General features: G+C 48.4%; 1 protein-coding gene across 15 annotated transcripts in view; it reads left to right on the top strand.

The window, feature by feature from the left end:
• The window catches only part of TIMM8B (translocase of inner mitochondrial membrane 8 homolog B), a 1,180,384-nt gene that overhangs the window by 492,209 nt on the left and 674,064 nt on the right, over window positions 1-14,111 (top strand). The window contains exon 1 of one of the 15 annotated variants that reach the window (XM_050757780.1): window positions 4,595-4,598. The exons of the other annotated variants lie outside the window; for them this stretch is intronic. The gene's annotated coding sequence lies outside the window, so the exon portion shown is untranslated. Of the gene's footprint in view, window positions 1-4,594; window positions 4,599-14,111 lie in introns of those variants that run through there. 15 annotated transcript variants of the gene reach the window in all.

The raw sequence follows: 14,111 nt of genomic DNA, 5'->3' as shown, positions 1-14,111 counted from the left end.
CGTCAGGGCTTCCAGGAAGAGCCCACCTGAGGTGCTGTTGGGCTGAGCAGATTAATCACTGTACAAACTGCCTCCAGCCAGGTGCTCACCGACCAGCCCCCAGCCGCTGCCTCAAGATCCAGCCTTCTGAGCAGTCGCTGCAGAAAAGGGGGCGGGGCTGGACGCCGGAGCTGGAGAGAGCATCCAGGGTCAGCGCTGGGCTCCAGCGGCAGTGTCCCATCCCCATCCCAGGGCTCTGAGGTCGGGTGTGCGTGCTGCCTTCCTCCTCACTCGGCAAGCAGAGGTGGCCACCTTCCAAAGAATCTCAGCCCTGGAATCCAGGCCATTCTCCTCTCCTTCCTCTCCTGCACTTCAGAGTGCTTTGATCAAAGCCATTCGAGAAGTTAACAGGTTTCATGGAAGCACAGTCGTGCGGAAAGCCTGGGAGACATGGTTAGCTTATCTGTCAGCAATTTAAACCTAGACGGTTTCCAGAAATGACTGAGCTGAAGAATTGACCCCCAATTTTCGGCCTTCTGCCAGTAGGAGGAGGGGTGGAGCGTTATCCTCCCGGAGAATTAGCTCCATTGTTCCAGGGCAATCGTCCCAGCTCCAAAGATCCCACAAAGGGCTGTGCCCATCAGTGAAGCATAAGACACACTCGGAGGTTTGCCCAGACCCTGTGTCTGCCCCGGGAGCTTATCACCCTCCCCCTATACACAGATAAGGGGTAGCATACGCGGTCTGGTTGAACTTGAGGTCTAGTGAAGGATGCTGGTAAAAAGACCTCTGAATCCTTATGTGGTGAAGAGCACTGGAAGCCAGACAGAGCTGTGTTCAAGTCTTGGCACTTGCTGACCTTGGGCAAGTTACTTAACCATGCTGAGCTCAGCTTCTTTGTTTGTCCAGCTGGAGAAATATCATCTACCTTTAGGATTTTTCCTGTGGGGAATAAGTAACTGAGCTAGTCTACGTGAAATACTTAGCATCATGCCTGCCATAAATTAGAGCTCAAAAAATGTAGCTGGCCAGGTACAGAAGCTCACGCCCATAATGTCAGCACTTTGGGAGACCAAGGCAGGTGGATCACTTGAACCAGGAATTTGAGACCAGCCTTGGCAATATAGTGAGACCCTGTCTCTACCAAAAGAAAAAAAAAAAACTTAAAAAGAAATTAGCTAGGCATGGTGGCAAGCACCTGTAGTCCCAGCTGCTCAGGAGGCTGAGACGAGAGGATTGCTGGAGCCCAGGAGGTGGAGGCTGCAGTAAGACACAATCATGCCACTGCACTCCAGCCTTGGTGACAGAAGGACATCCTTTTTCTAAGAAAACAATGTAGCTAGTATTATTAGGTTGGTGCAAAAGTAATGGCAAAAACTGTAGTTACTTTTGCACCAACTTAATAAATTAGTTTTTAAAAGAACTCTGAATTTTAGAAGAAGGCTTTAAATGCCCAGAAATTTTGCTGAGTCTAATTCCTACCTGTAACACAGTGAGATCTTTTAGGAAGATAGGAACTTCTTGCACCTGGAGGGCACCAAATCCATTCTTCTTGCCATGTCGGATAAGAATATCTGCTGGAATCCTACTCTGCTCCATATATTAAGGATCCTCAGAGTTAGAAGAAATCTTAAATTTTCTCTTCCTTATCCTCCCAAATGGTTTTTTTACTATTTCTACAACATCTTCTCTAGTGCCTCATCTAGTATATATTTAAACCTCTCGATGATGTGACACCCATCCATCCATCCACTGAATAGTTGTTGATTACTGAATATGCCCACAATATGATTTGGTGCTAAAGACACACAGGTGAGACCAGGACACACAGTTTTCATCTTTGCAAGCTTATCAGGGACAGGCAAATCCTGAATAAGTGACAGTACAGATTATTTCATTACCATTGTCATTAATATGACTGCAAGCCCCATGTCAGCTGGGTATCCTCACAAGCTAGGTAAACTTAGCTCACACCAACAAACCTCTTTCTGCTCTTCTTGGGATGCCAGGAGGTGGGAGGAAGTGAGTGGTGTTTTGTCTTTGGTTCCCATCCATCATCAGCTTGGAAGCCAAATTCCTGCTTCCTTAATTCCTGGACCATCTAACTTTTTTTTTTTTTTTTTTTTTTGAGACGGAGTCTTGCTCTGTCACCAGGCTGGAGTGCAGTGTGCAGTGGCGCCATCTCGAATCACTACAACCTCTGCCTCCCGGGTTCAAGCAATTCTCCCGCCTCAGCCTCCCAAGTAGCTGGAACTACAGGCATGCACCACCACACCCAGCTAATTTTTGTATTTTTTAGTAGAGATGGAGTTTCACCTTGTTGGCCAGGATGGTCTCAATCTCTTGACCTCGTGATCTGCCCACCTCAGCCTCCCAAAGTGCTGGGATTACCAGCGTGAGCCACCGCGCCTGACCCTTCTAACTATTTTATGTGTGTTGTTACAGTTCCACACTACATGGCACAGGTGTGAAACTCAGCCCATCCTCAATTTCCAGGAAAATTCAACTTATATATGACAAGTTGTGTGTTGTTAGACCTCCCTGCAGATTTCTGTGGGAAGGAGCTATCAGAATAGGAGTTCATATCAGAGCAATCCTCACAACTTTAAATTGTACATTACACATCACTTTTCTTAAAATGTCCTTCGGCTATGCCAGCACTAAGGAATTGTTATTCACCACCCTACCACAAAACTACTCAAAATTGTCCTCAGCTTCACAGCATCTGGCTGACTCCTCCCCACATTATTCTTCTCTTGGAGAAATATAATTTTCTCTTTTCTTCTCATACAGAAGAGTTTTGCTATTTTTTTTGTCTGTTTCATAGGCTCCTGCCAATTCCTGAGGTCCTCACTTTCTACCTTGAGCTGATCATTAAGTTATTTTCCTAAGCAAAGGGTTTCCCGTCTATGAGCGGAGTGCTGTCAGCTGTTAATACATTTTGACTGTGATCATGCAATGCAAAGGGGCAGGTTTCAGCACATATACGATAGTGTGGGCCATCTGCCTTAACTTAGGGGTCAAAGAAGCTGAAGAACAACTGTGAGTTAGCCAGAAAAGGATGAGAAGGAAGATGAAGGACTCGCAAGGTCAATGTGGCTAAATCATAGAGAATGAGGGTGATGGAGATAAGGCTGAAGCTGTAGAGAGACGCAGGGGCATGACTACCTCCCCTGAAAACCCATCTCATCTCAAAAAGCCCTTTGGAGAATCTTCCCCAACACTGAGCTGACGTCTGTCTACCTGTCACTTTCACCCCTCCGTCCCAGTTCTGTTCCCTGGGACTTTTTAGGAGGATGATTACACTTGGATGGCAGTCCTCCGACCCTCTTCCTAACAGGTGAGATTTTCAGCAACAGCATCATAAAATGAAAGATATTATTGAAATGCAGTGCTCCTAATAATGTACTAGCCGGCCTCTTCTTTCTTTCCTTGCACCCCATTCCTGTGCCCCACATTCAATGTGAAAACTCACAGACATGAGCAGCCCCTGATGACTTCTTTCTGTACCCTCTGATCCATTTGGGTCGGAGCACCTGGATAGGGGCAGGAGCCAGAGGGAACCTCTTAGCTTCTGGCAGGAGGCTTGGAAGCCCAGCAGCTTTGATTACAGTAAGATGTCCCACCCCGCCCCCAGCTCGACCCCAGCTTCCCAAGCGTTTAAATGCTCTTTGTTTCTTAAAACCCAGGCTGCCTCAGCCTATACTGAGCCTTTGTGTGCATTAGAAAGAGACACCCTCTTGGGGCCAATGCAGAGTTTGGCCAGAGGAGTCTGAGCTGGAGTTCAGCCCACCTTGGCGTTCACCGGGCCCCTTTGTGAATGCTGCACGCTGCACAACTTAATAAGTCAGCCCTGCTTATAAGAAGCCTGTGAGGTCAGTCAGGAACAGAAGACCCCAACCTCACCCATGAGGAACCTGAGGCTCCAGTTGGCACAGAGCTGGAATTAGCACAGTATTTCCCGGCTTATGGTCAGGCAGATTCTATTCAACACCCTGTAGGATAAACCTCGGTCCAGCCAGACAGATTGGGCTGCCTCCCAGCCCCACTAGTCGGCACACTGTGAGTCACCGGAGCCGCACAGAGCCTCCACCGCTTCTCAACTCTGCTCACACTGGAACACAGGCCTTGCCGCCCTCCTCAGCCCGGAGCCCAGACAGATGTATGTTCAAATGCTGTCTCTTACTAGCTGTGCAAACTTGGGGCTTCCGAATGTTTTCTCATCATTAAAAGGGGAGGAAAAATTCGAATCACACAGGACTGCGAGGTTAAATGAGAGCTGGGATCAAGCCACCCTGCCTAAAGTGGCCATGGCGGAGGGGCCACAGTGAGGAGGGCCGTGCAGCATGTGTCTCAGTGCTAGCAGAGCTGAGACGCCATGGAGGCTCCGTCCTGTGCTGGTGACTCACAGCTGCTGACTAGTGGCTGGGAGACAGCCCATCTTGGTGGAGACGAAGCCAGTCCCCACCTCCCTGCAGCTGACATACGGTGGGGTGTGGGGGCAGCCTAGCAAGCACAACGTGGCTCCTAAAAAAATCTGTCACAGAGTTTGAGAAATAAAGAAAAAACAGGAAATACTTTGGGCAAATATCAAAATAAGACTTCTTGTAGTATGGGGGATGCGGGATGGGTCTTGGCAGAGGGGTGAAGAATCAGGGATGACCTCGGTAGGGAGAGGGCTTCCAGGACAGAAACTTCGCCACTTACCTGGGTGCAGAGGAACACCTGGGCACTACCTGGGTAAGAACTGCACCAAGGACAGGAAGAGGCCAGTTGAGTAACGTTTCTGCCATACCACGTGGAGTTTCATCCCCTCCAGAAAGCAGAAACCTGATTTTCCCCAAGCCAGGGCCTCTGGCTCAGGTGTTGGAGAACTGGGTAAGTTTCCCTGGTCACCAAAGTGGCTTTTGCAGAAGGTCAGATTTGTGAATCATTTATTCATGTATTAAAAACAGACGAGTTGAACAGCTATTTTACTCCAGGCATTGCTCTAGACATGGAAGTTAGAGATATGCATCATATTTGAGAAAAAAATCTTAATTTGGTTTTAATTGCAATGTGCATGCATGTATAAAAGTGTGTGCATACTTTTGGTGATGACTTTGTGTAAGTGTCTGTGTGTGCATATGTATATTCATATATATAAGTTCATGTGTGCATGCATCAATATGTGTATATTTGTCTAAGTAGAAATGATCTTATAGGTAAGCCTAAGAGTTTGAGCATCTCCACATGCATTCTCTTCCCAGATAATTATGGAAAAACTCTGGGGTGAATTCTCCATAATAGGTCTGAAATTTAAGTATACAGACGGAGGGAGCTATTGTTGGAGAACATTTGCTCCAAGGATTCGGGGGCTGGATGCTCTTGCTATCTTGCGTCACACTCACCTCATGCATGGTGGGATGGGTACAAGTTGGAGATGAGAACCCAAAGAGCCAGGTAGGCATAAGGGACCGATGGCGGTCAGGGCAAGCAGGAAGCAGGAAGTCAAGACTGGAGTGAAAGAATATGCTGAACCCAGAGGATAGAACAGGCAAGCGTTGGAGCTCCAGGCAAGAGCTGAGGACTTGGCAGTAATCAGAGGACCAGGGAAGGTAGAAGATCAGGAGCAGAAAAGAGAATGTCTGATACCCAGGCACCCCGGAAAGCCATCAGATCACAAGGTGATTGGCTTAGGTAGAGCCTCATTAAAATTTCCTGCAGAGTGGCTGCCAGGGCTGACGTGAGAACCAGGAAGAGCTCAGGGTCTGAAGGCAACTTGGCTCTTCCTGAAACACGAGCCACTGATGCCTCCAATGAAGACTGAGTGTTGAGTGGGACTAGGACAAGGTGGCTGAGAAAGCCGGGGGGTGGGGGTCCCAAACCGAAAGAGGGAGTGGGTCAGGCCAAACATCAAGGTGTCCTAAAAATATATAGGCCTTGTTTATGTTGTCCTTACAGTGGTTTGTCACTTAGATGGGCTTCTTTGAAATTTATGCTCAACTAATATCATTTTTATTATGCAGTTAATCACTGGAGAGAAGGGGGAAAGGGAGTGTATCTGAATGCTTCTATTTCATTTGCTTAATGGAGCGCTCAGGGTAGGAGAGGCAAAGCTCCCTAATCATCTATTTTAGTAACAGGAGTTATATTGGAGAGTTTCTGACAGTACCATCCAGCCACTCTGGGCAGGGAGACTGACCGTCTTTATCTTGGTGCCCGTGAACAGATCCAGACATGTCTTCAAAGCCGTGCTGTCTTCTGGGCATGCAGATAACAGTGCCGATAGAAGAGGAGGCTGGGGAGAATGGCAGAGAGGCACACTCGCAAAGCCTGTCAGGGCTTGGAAGAGAATTAAGTCTTATTTCCCACATTAATCCAGATTGCTGGTTTCTGGGCTGTGGCAAGGATTTCGGATGTTAATTCCAACCTTGTCGGCTGGTAGCTGAATTTCCTTTCAACCCTGGGCTTGTGAACTGGGCTGACTCGCAGGGGTGCTCAGGTCTGTTCTCAGCATGAGGCCTGGGCTGAGGAGGGCAGAGGGTGCTGGGGCAGAACCCACCCACTGCCCACCCGCCAAAAAAAAACAACAACAAAAAAAGTGTTTCTTCTCGGGCCTATTAGGCTTGATTTCTAGGCCATGAGAGCACATTTCTCATCCAAAGGAGAAACAGTAGTACGTCCACTGGTAGGAGCCCAGGCTGTCGAGTCAGGCTAGCCCGAGTTCCAGTACTGACTTCTTAGTCAGTAGGACCTTAGACAGGCCACTGGGAATTGTGGCTGCTGCGACTCTGAGAAGCCGTACAGCACGGTGATTTAGAAAGTGGGCTCTGGGGCTGGATGTCCAGATACACCCTTGCTATGTGACCTTGGGCACATTATTTATCTCTGTGTTCCAGTGTTCTATCCATAACAGGGAGATTATAATAGTGCTACCTCATAGGATTGTTATGAGGATTGAGTGAACTAATATGTATAAAAGCATATACATTTAAAAAATACATAAATAGCTTAAGACAGCATGCTAGGTATCTGATGCTAATTTGGCCATATGTGTAAAATGGAGATTTGGTAGCACTCACCTTAGAGGAAGATGAAGTGAGGCAGTGCTTGTACAATGCTTTGTGTACAAATACAGGTGGAATTCCTGGCAAACAGTAAGGGCTTAGTAAAGGTAAGCAGCTGTTGCTGTTGTTGCTAATGAAAGCGGCATTTATGCCGAGGTCAGGGCCCAGACAGCAGAGCCAGACGGTCTCCTCGCCTATCATCTCTCCTAATGGGAAGGCGGTCTGGGAGGGCTGAGCCTGGTGACATCATGACAGCTTCTCAGAGAGACGCAGCCCATCTCCTAAGCCGACTCCAGGCCTGGCTGAGCGTCCCCTATCTTATCGACCCAGGGAGGCGTCAGACTGAGGGGGCTGTTTCCTTCATGAAAGAAAAATGCCTATGCCTCTGAATCCCCGCTGGGTGTGAGACAGAGGAGTGGGCTACAGTGGGCATGAGGCCAGGGGAAGCCGGAGTGAGTGTGTGGGAGGAGCAGAGAGACGGCTGGGCTTCCACCGCTGGAGACAAACGCACCCTGTCTGGAGGTTTGCTACGTGCTGGATGCCTGCCTGGCGCTCGTAAAGGCAGCTTAAGCGTGAGCTCAGCAGGGACCCTCCCTCATTCACAGAAGACCCACTTCAAGAAACGGACCTGGCAGCGCCACATGTGAGGCAGGCAAAGTACCCCTGTAGGGCCTGGGGTTGAAAGTCTGGATCACCCCTTATGTAGGCTAGGAGCTTCCTCGCTTAGTCCTCTGAGGATGCCAAGCCTGCATGGGTGATGACCATGACGGCCTGAGTGGAGGACACAGAGGATGGACCCCTAAACCTGGGGGTCCCAGCCTGGGTGAGGAACCAAGGGAGCTCTGTCTTTCTGGCAGCTCATATCAGCAAGTCTCCCAGGCTAGCGCTCTCCTCCGATGACCTAAGATCTATTTTTATTCTGCAGTGCCTTGTCTAAGAGCAAATCAGTTCTCCTTGCTCAAATAGCCAGTCACATTTCAGTATTGTGTAGTCTAATTATTTCCCAAATGATAAACAATGAGCTACCATTTAGCCAGTGCTTACAAGAGCCAGACTGTCCTGCATGCTTTATGTAGTGGGCTTAGCACTTGAATTGCCTGACTTGACCGCTTACTAGTTATGTAACCTCAGGGAAATTTACTTAGTTTCTACAACCTCAGTTTCCTCACCTGTTTGCTGGGGACCATCCCATTATGAGGAATTATTGTCCTGAGGATGAATGTGATACACAGCCCTAAAGCAGGAGCCCACACCAATTGAGGCTGATTAGCTACTGCCACAGCTGAATATCCAAACTGCCAGCAACAGAGACCAACACTGAATCCCCAGTATGGCACCATACCTTGAGGAGACCAACCAGCCATTTGATAAGAAGCTGTCTTTGCCAGACTTCTGTCCTGCAAGGACACTCGTTTATTTTCATAGAAATAGATGTGTACCTTGAGTATGGGTTTGTCTTTTCTGAACACACCCAGCATCATTATCTGATAGACTTTTAAAGTGTTTACTCCATTGGCATAGGGTCCCATATTAAATCATGACAGACCTGGGGATATACTTTATAGCAATGGCATTACAGGAGTGGGGCCGTTAACATGGGATCCATTAGTCATATCCCAGTGTGCATCATTCAAAAACTGCCAGCCTGATGGAAGATTGGAATGGCTTGCTGATGGCACAGTTGCAGCACCAGCTTGGAGGCAATATTCTGGAAAGATGGGATGCCATCCTCTATATACATTAAACAAAAGACCTTTCTGTGGTGCTGTGTCCCAATTAGGAAGAATGCACTGATCTAGAAACCAAGGCATGGAAGCAGGAATGTCCCCACTTACCAGTGCTCTTGCTGATCTTTTGGGAGACTTTGTACAACTCTTGCCTCTGCAAGGTAAGAAGTCCTGGTCCCTAATGGGGGTACACTTTCACCAGGTGATACAGCAAAAATCCCATTGAATTACAAACTGCAGCCTCCACCTGGGCACATTGGTAAGAAAAGTCATTGCCATCTTAGCAGCAATTGACCCTAGTATTTAAAAGAAAGGGAGGCAGGCAGATCACGATGTCAGGAGTTCAAGACCAGGCTGACCAACATGGTGAAACTGCGTCTCTACTAAAAATACAAAAATTATTCGGGTATGGTGGCACATGCCTGTAGTCCCAGCTACTCAGGAGGCTGAGGCAGGAGAATTGCCTGAACCCAGGAGGCAGAGGTTGCAGTGAGCCGAGATCATGCCACTGCACTCCAGCCTGGGTGACAGAGTGAGACTCTGTCTCACAAAAAAAATAAAAAATAAAAAATAAAAAAGAAGAAAGAAAGGGAGGCTGTTTTGCACAATGGGGGCAGGGAGGAATATGTATGGAACCCAGGTGACCCCCTTGGGTACCTCTTGGTATTTCTCTGCTAAGTTATTACTGTTAATGAACAGGTACAGCCACTCAGGCATGAGAAGATCATGGTGACGAAGGGCTCATAACCTTGTTGATGAGGATCTGGGTTACACTACCAGGTAAGCCAACAAAGGTAGCAGAGTTGGTAACTGTATTAGTTTGTTTTCACACTGCTTTAAAAAAAATGCCTGAGACTGGGTAATTTATAAAGGAAAGAGGTTTAATTGACTCACAGCTCCACATGGCTGGGGAGGTCTCAACGATTGTGAGGACATTTACAATCATGGTGGAAGGGGAAGCAAGACATGTCTTGCATGGCAGCAGGTGAGAGAGAGCAAAAGCGGAAGAGCCTCTTATAAAACTATCAGATCTTGTGAAAATTCACTCACTATCATGAGAACAGAGGAAGGAAACTGCCGCCATGATCCAATCATCTCCCACCAGGTTCCTCCCTTGACATGTGGGGATTACAATTTGAGATGAGATTTGGGTGGGGACACAGAACCAAACCATATCATATGAAGGTGAGGGGAACTTAGAATGGACAGTGGAAGAGGAAGAAGGCAAATGCAGAGTGGGTGCCGCTAACCTCTATTGTCTTGATCTTCCCTCAGGAAGAGAGGCCTGTGGGAATCCTGGAGGAGCTGCTCCCTGAAAGTATATGGGAGCAGCTTAGATCCATCTAAGTGGATCTAACTGGCCCAGAGGAGGACACAGGGATGTTCTCCCAGACTCCTTCCACGAAGAACTAGCTCTGAGGCAGAGTACAGTCAGCAGAGAGCTTCCAGCTTTCAACTCTGCCTCAGCTGCAGAGACCCAGCTCGAATTCTCGCCCTTCCTGGGGATGCCTGCATTTACCGGGTTGCTGAGTGACACTGATGGGTACACTCACTCCGGAGCTCTCTGCCAGGTCGGCTGAGGCTTTATGGAGCCTGCATTGCAGTTCAAGCTCTTCCTCCTCCCACCCTACGTCCCCCACACTCCTCTCCCTAATAAACATCTGCACAGCATATTCCATCTCAACACCGCTTCTGAGACTGCTCCCCACCCAACGTGAAAACGTGTGAAGGGCTTAGCTTCGTTCCTGATACCTTCTCACAAAAAGCTGAAATGTCATTGTCTTGAAGTGTGAAAATTCAGCACCAGATAATGCTGGGCCCTCCACCATCGGGTTGGGCCAGAGAGCAGGCTGGCCTCGGCAGGATGGGAGTCCTTGAGAGGGCAGCAGTGTGTTGGCCCAGCGATTTGCCAGCTTGAAGGGTGGTGGTGGGCCTGGCAGGAATGCTTGGGGACTGCTGGGGTCTGCAGTGTCATTCTAGGTGAGGGATTAGTCTTCTCTGCCCTGGCTGTAGAGCACAGTGGAGGCACCCGAGAGAAAAAAGAGGCTGAGAGTTCAGAAGGGGGAACAGGACTCAGCCAAGCCTAAGAGGTTTTGGGCAGATTTTCACTCCTTGTGGAGAAGGGACATTTTGGCAGAGAAACTGAGGCAGAAGTGCAGTCCTATGTCTGGGCCAAGCAGAGGGGCTATGCAGGAAGTGGAGGCAGGGAACGCTGGCCACCAAGCAGAGGAATTCCTTTCAGAGGACAGTGGCTTATCCCTGAGGCTGCACCCACACTTCCTGTTCTGCTGAGGTGGGCGCCCGGAGGCCCCTGATGGGAGAAGAGGGGAGCAAGGGTGGGTCAGGGCAGGTAGTTCCTGCATAGGAAAGAAAGACCTCACTGCCCCTTCCCTTCCGGACCTCCGGACCTCTTTTCTCCTTCCCATCGTCACTCCTTTCCTCCCACCTTTGTCTTTCCCTGGAATTCTGCAGTAGCTTCTGATGCCTGCGCCCTTGACTCCTCCCACCTCTTCTGTGCACGCAGCAGCCTTAAACGTAAATCTCAGCAAGTCAGCTCCTGCTTGACAGCATTTCAGATGTTTTCATGACTTCCCACCACAGTCTCTTGAACCTGGTATGTAAGGCCCTGTGCAGTCTGGCTCCTCCCGGCTCCTAGCCTCATCTCTCCTCTGCTCCCACTCCACTCCCTAGGTTTTAGTCACAGCCAATAGCTTTCACTGCTTCCAATGCATCAGGAACCTTCCCACCTCCATGTGCCACTCCCTGGGAGTGTTACTCCCTCTGTCCAGAACACTCCCCACACCTCACTCTGAACACCAGCCTATTCGGATCAAAGCTTAGATAATACCTCCTCCAGAAAGTCTTCCCCAACCACAAGCGTGGGCTAGGTGCCCTTCTAGGTGTCCCTGGCACAGTGCTCTCTCTACGCTCCATGCTCCAGCAACTGTGCTCATCTCTTCATCCTCCCACCAGACTAAAGCTCTGTGCAGGCAGAAGCCGTATCTGATGCATGACTGACTGTTGTATTTCCAGAGCAAACAGAGCATACAGTAGATGCTCAATGTTTGTGAATAGCAAACTGTGTGTTAGAGCACGGATCCATGGATTTGTGAGGCTGGCTATGTGCGCCACATGCTGCACGGGTCTCCTGCCTCAATGGCCTGATGCAGACAACGTGGACGTCTTCTCTTCACGACTATGAAGATGCTCAGTAAGAAGCCAGGCATGTCTCTGAGTCCTTGTTTGCTACTTTTTTAGCAGTGGATCATATCTCCCTCATTTAAGGGCACATCTATTTCACTAGGTTGTACGGTACAAGGTGAATACAGACGATGTGATTACGAGGACCAGGTTGCACCATTTTCAGTTAACCTGGCTCTCACTAAAAGTATCCATCTATCATTGTGTCATTCATCGTCTTTTGTATTTTTAGTAGAGACGGGCTTTCACCGTGTTAGCCAGGATGGTCTCAATCTCCTGACCTCATGATCCGCCCGCATCGGCCTCCCAAAGTGCTGGGATTACAGGCGTAAGCCACCGTGCCTGGTCTAGAAACTACTTTTTAAAAAAAAATTTAAACTCCCTTTCCCCTTCTGCTTTTTTCCCCCAAGTATTTTTTGTAACAAAATATGCATAACATAAAATTTTACCATTTAAACATTTTTACATATACGATTCAGTAACATTAAGCATATTCATAATGCTGTACAACCATTAATCCTATCCATTTCAACAACTTTTTCATCATCCTAAATAGAAACTCTGTGACCATCAAGCCATAACTATCTGTTCATTTTACCCCCGGTCCCTGGTAATCACCATTCGACTGCCTTTCTCTAAGAATTTTCCTATTCGCCGTACCTCCCATAAATGGAATCATACAATATTTGCTCTTTTGTGTCTGCGTTATTTCACTTAGCATAATATTCTCTAGGTTCATCCATGCTGTTGCATGTATTAGAATTTCATTCCTTTTCATGGCTGAATGATGTTCCACTGTTACATAGAAACCACATTGTGTTTACTCATGTTGATGGACACTTAGATTACTCCCACCTTTTAGCTCTTGTGAATAATGCTGCTATGGGCATGGGTGGACAAATATATGTTTCAGTCCCTGCTTTCAATTCTTTGGGGTATATGCCTAGAAGTAGAATTGTCAGATCTTCTTCTGCTTTTAAGCCAAAGGAATGGACCTCTCCTCTTCACAACAATTTCTGCAAGAATTCCAGCCAATGGGAGAGGTGAATACTAGAGGGTTGAATGGGGCAAGGAAGTGAGGGAGGCTCCCAGCTTTGGTCACTTGTGGATGAAGCAAGAGCTGAGCGGAAGCCAGGGATTCCTGGGTTCTGTGCCAGCACCATGGCCTCACATGCTGCTCCTGCTCTCTGTGCCCAGTGACCCCACCATGGCGTGGGAACAATAACTCCCTTGTTAGTGAGGAAGAGAATAAACAAGAACAAGTGGGAGATGGCAGAGACCTGAGAGGGGCATCTTCTGTAGATAAGGAACTAGGTGGAATTTTAAATGGAGGCCGGGAGCGGTGGCTCAAGCCTGTAATCCCAGCACTTTGGGAGGCCGAGACGGGCGGATCACGAGGTCAGGAGATCGAGACCATCCTGGCTAACACCGTGAAACCCCGTCTCTACTAAAAATACAAAAAACTAGCCGGGGGAGGTGGCGGGCGCCTGTAGTCCCAGCTACTCCGGAGGCTGAGGCAGGAGAATGGCCTAAACCCGGGAGGCGGAGCTTGCAGTGAGCTGAGATCCGGCCACTGCACTCCAGCCTGGGCGACAGAGCAAGACTCCGTCTCAAAAAAAAAAAAAAAAAAAAAAAAAAAAAAAAAAAACAAACAAACTTCTATTAGCACTCCTCCCTGGAGAGGTGAGGATAAGGAGAGGCAGAGTCGGGCAGAGGTCTGTAGAGAAGGAAGGGCAGGAAGTAGGGGAATGGGGAAGGAGCAGAAGGACAGGAGATAGAGGAAGTAAAGAAGGTGGAAGCGTAACAAGTAAAAGAGGATGAAGAGAAGAAAAAGAAGGCAGTGGTGAAATTTTCCAGTGGGAAATGGAGCTTGCATCCCAGACCACAGCTTCTGGTGCTTCTGCTAGATTCCGGAGAAAAATAACAACCCGTCACTCTTGGTGACTGGCAGTCCACTTTAGAGGGCCTACTTGCAGCAGCACTGACAGACACAGGCGCCCTTAAATCAGTGAAACAGAACGGTCCTCAGCCTGACCCTCACGAAGCACATTCGCACCTAATACATTATTGACAAGGCTGACTTTTTCCAAGACGCTCTGGCCTGCTGTGTAATAAATGTGTATCGGCTGCTCTTTATCACCCGTTACCTCGTTGG

Source organism: Macaca thibetana, chromosome 14, assembly GCF_024542745.1.
Source record: "Macaca thibetana thibetana isolate TM-01 chromosome 14, ASM2454274v1, whole genome shotgun sequence".
In the NCBI taxonomy this organism is placed as follows: domain Eukaryota; kingdom Metazoa; phylum Chordata; class Mammalia; order Primates; family Cercopithecidae; genus Macaca; species Macaca thibetana.
Note: the sequence above shows the minus strand (reverse complement) of the source record. Positions and strands in the feature narration are given on the sequence as shown.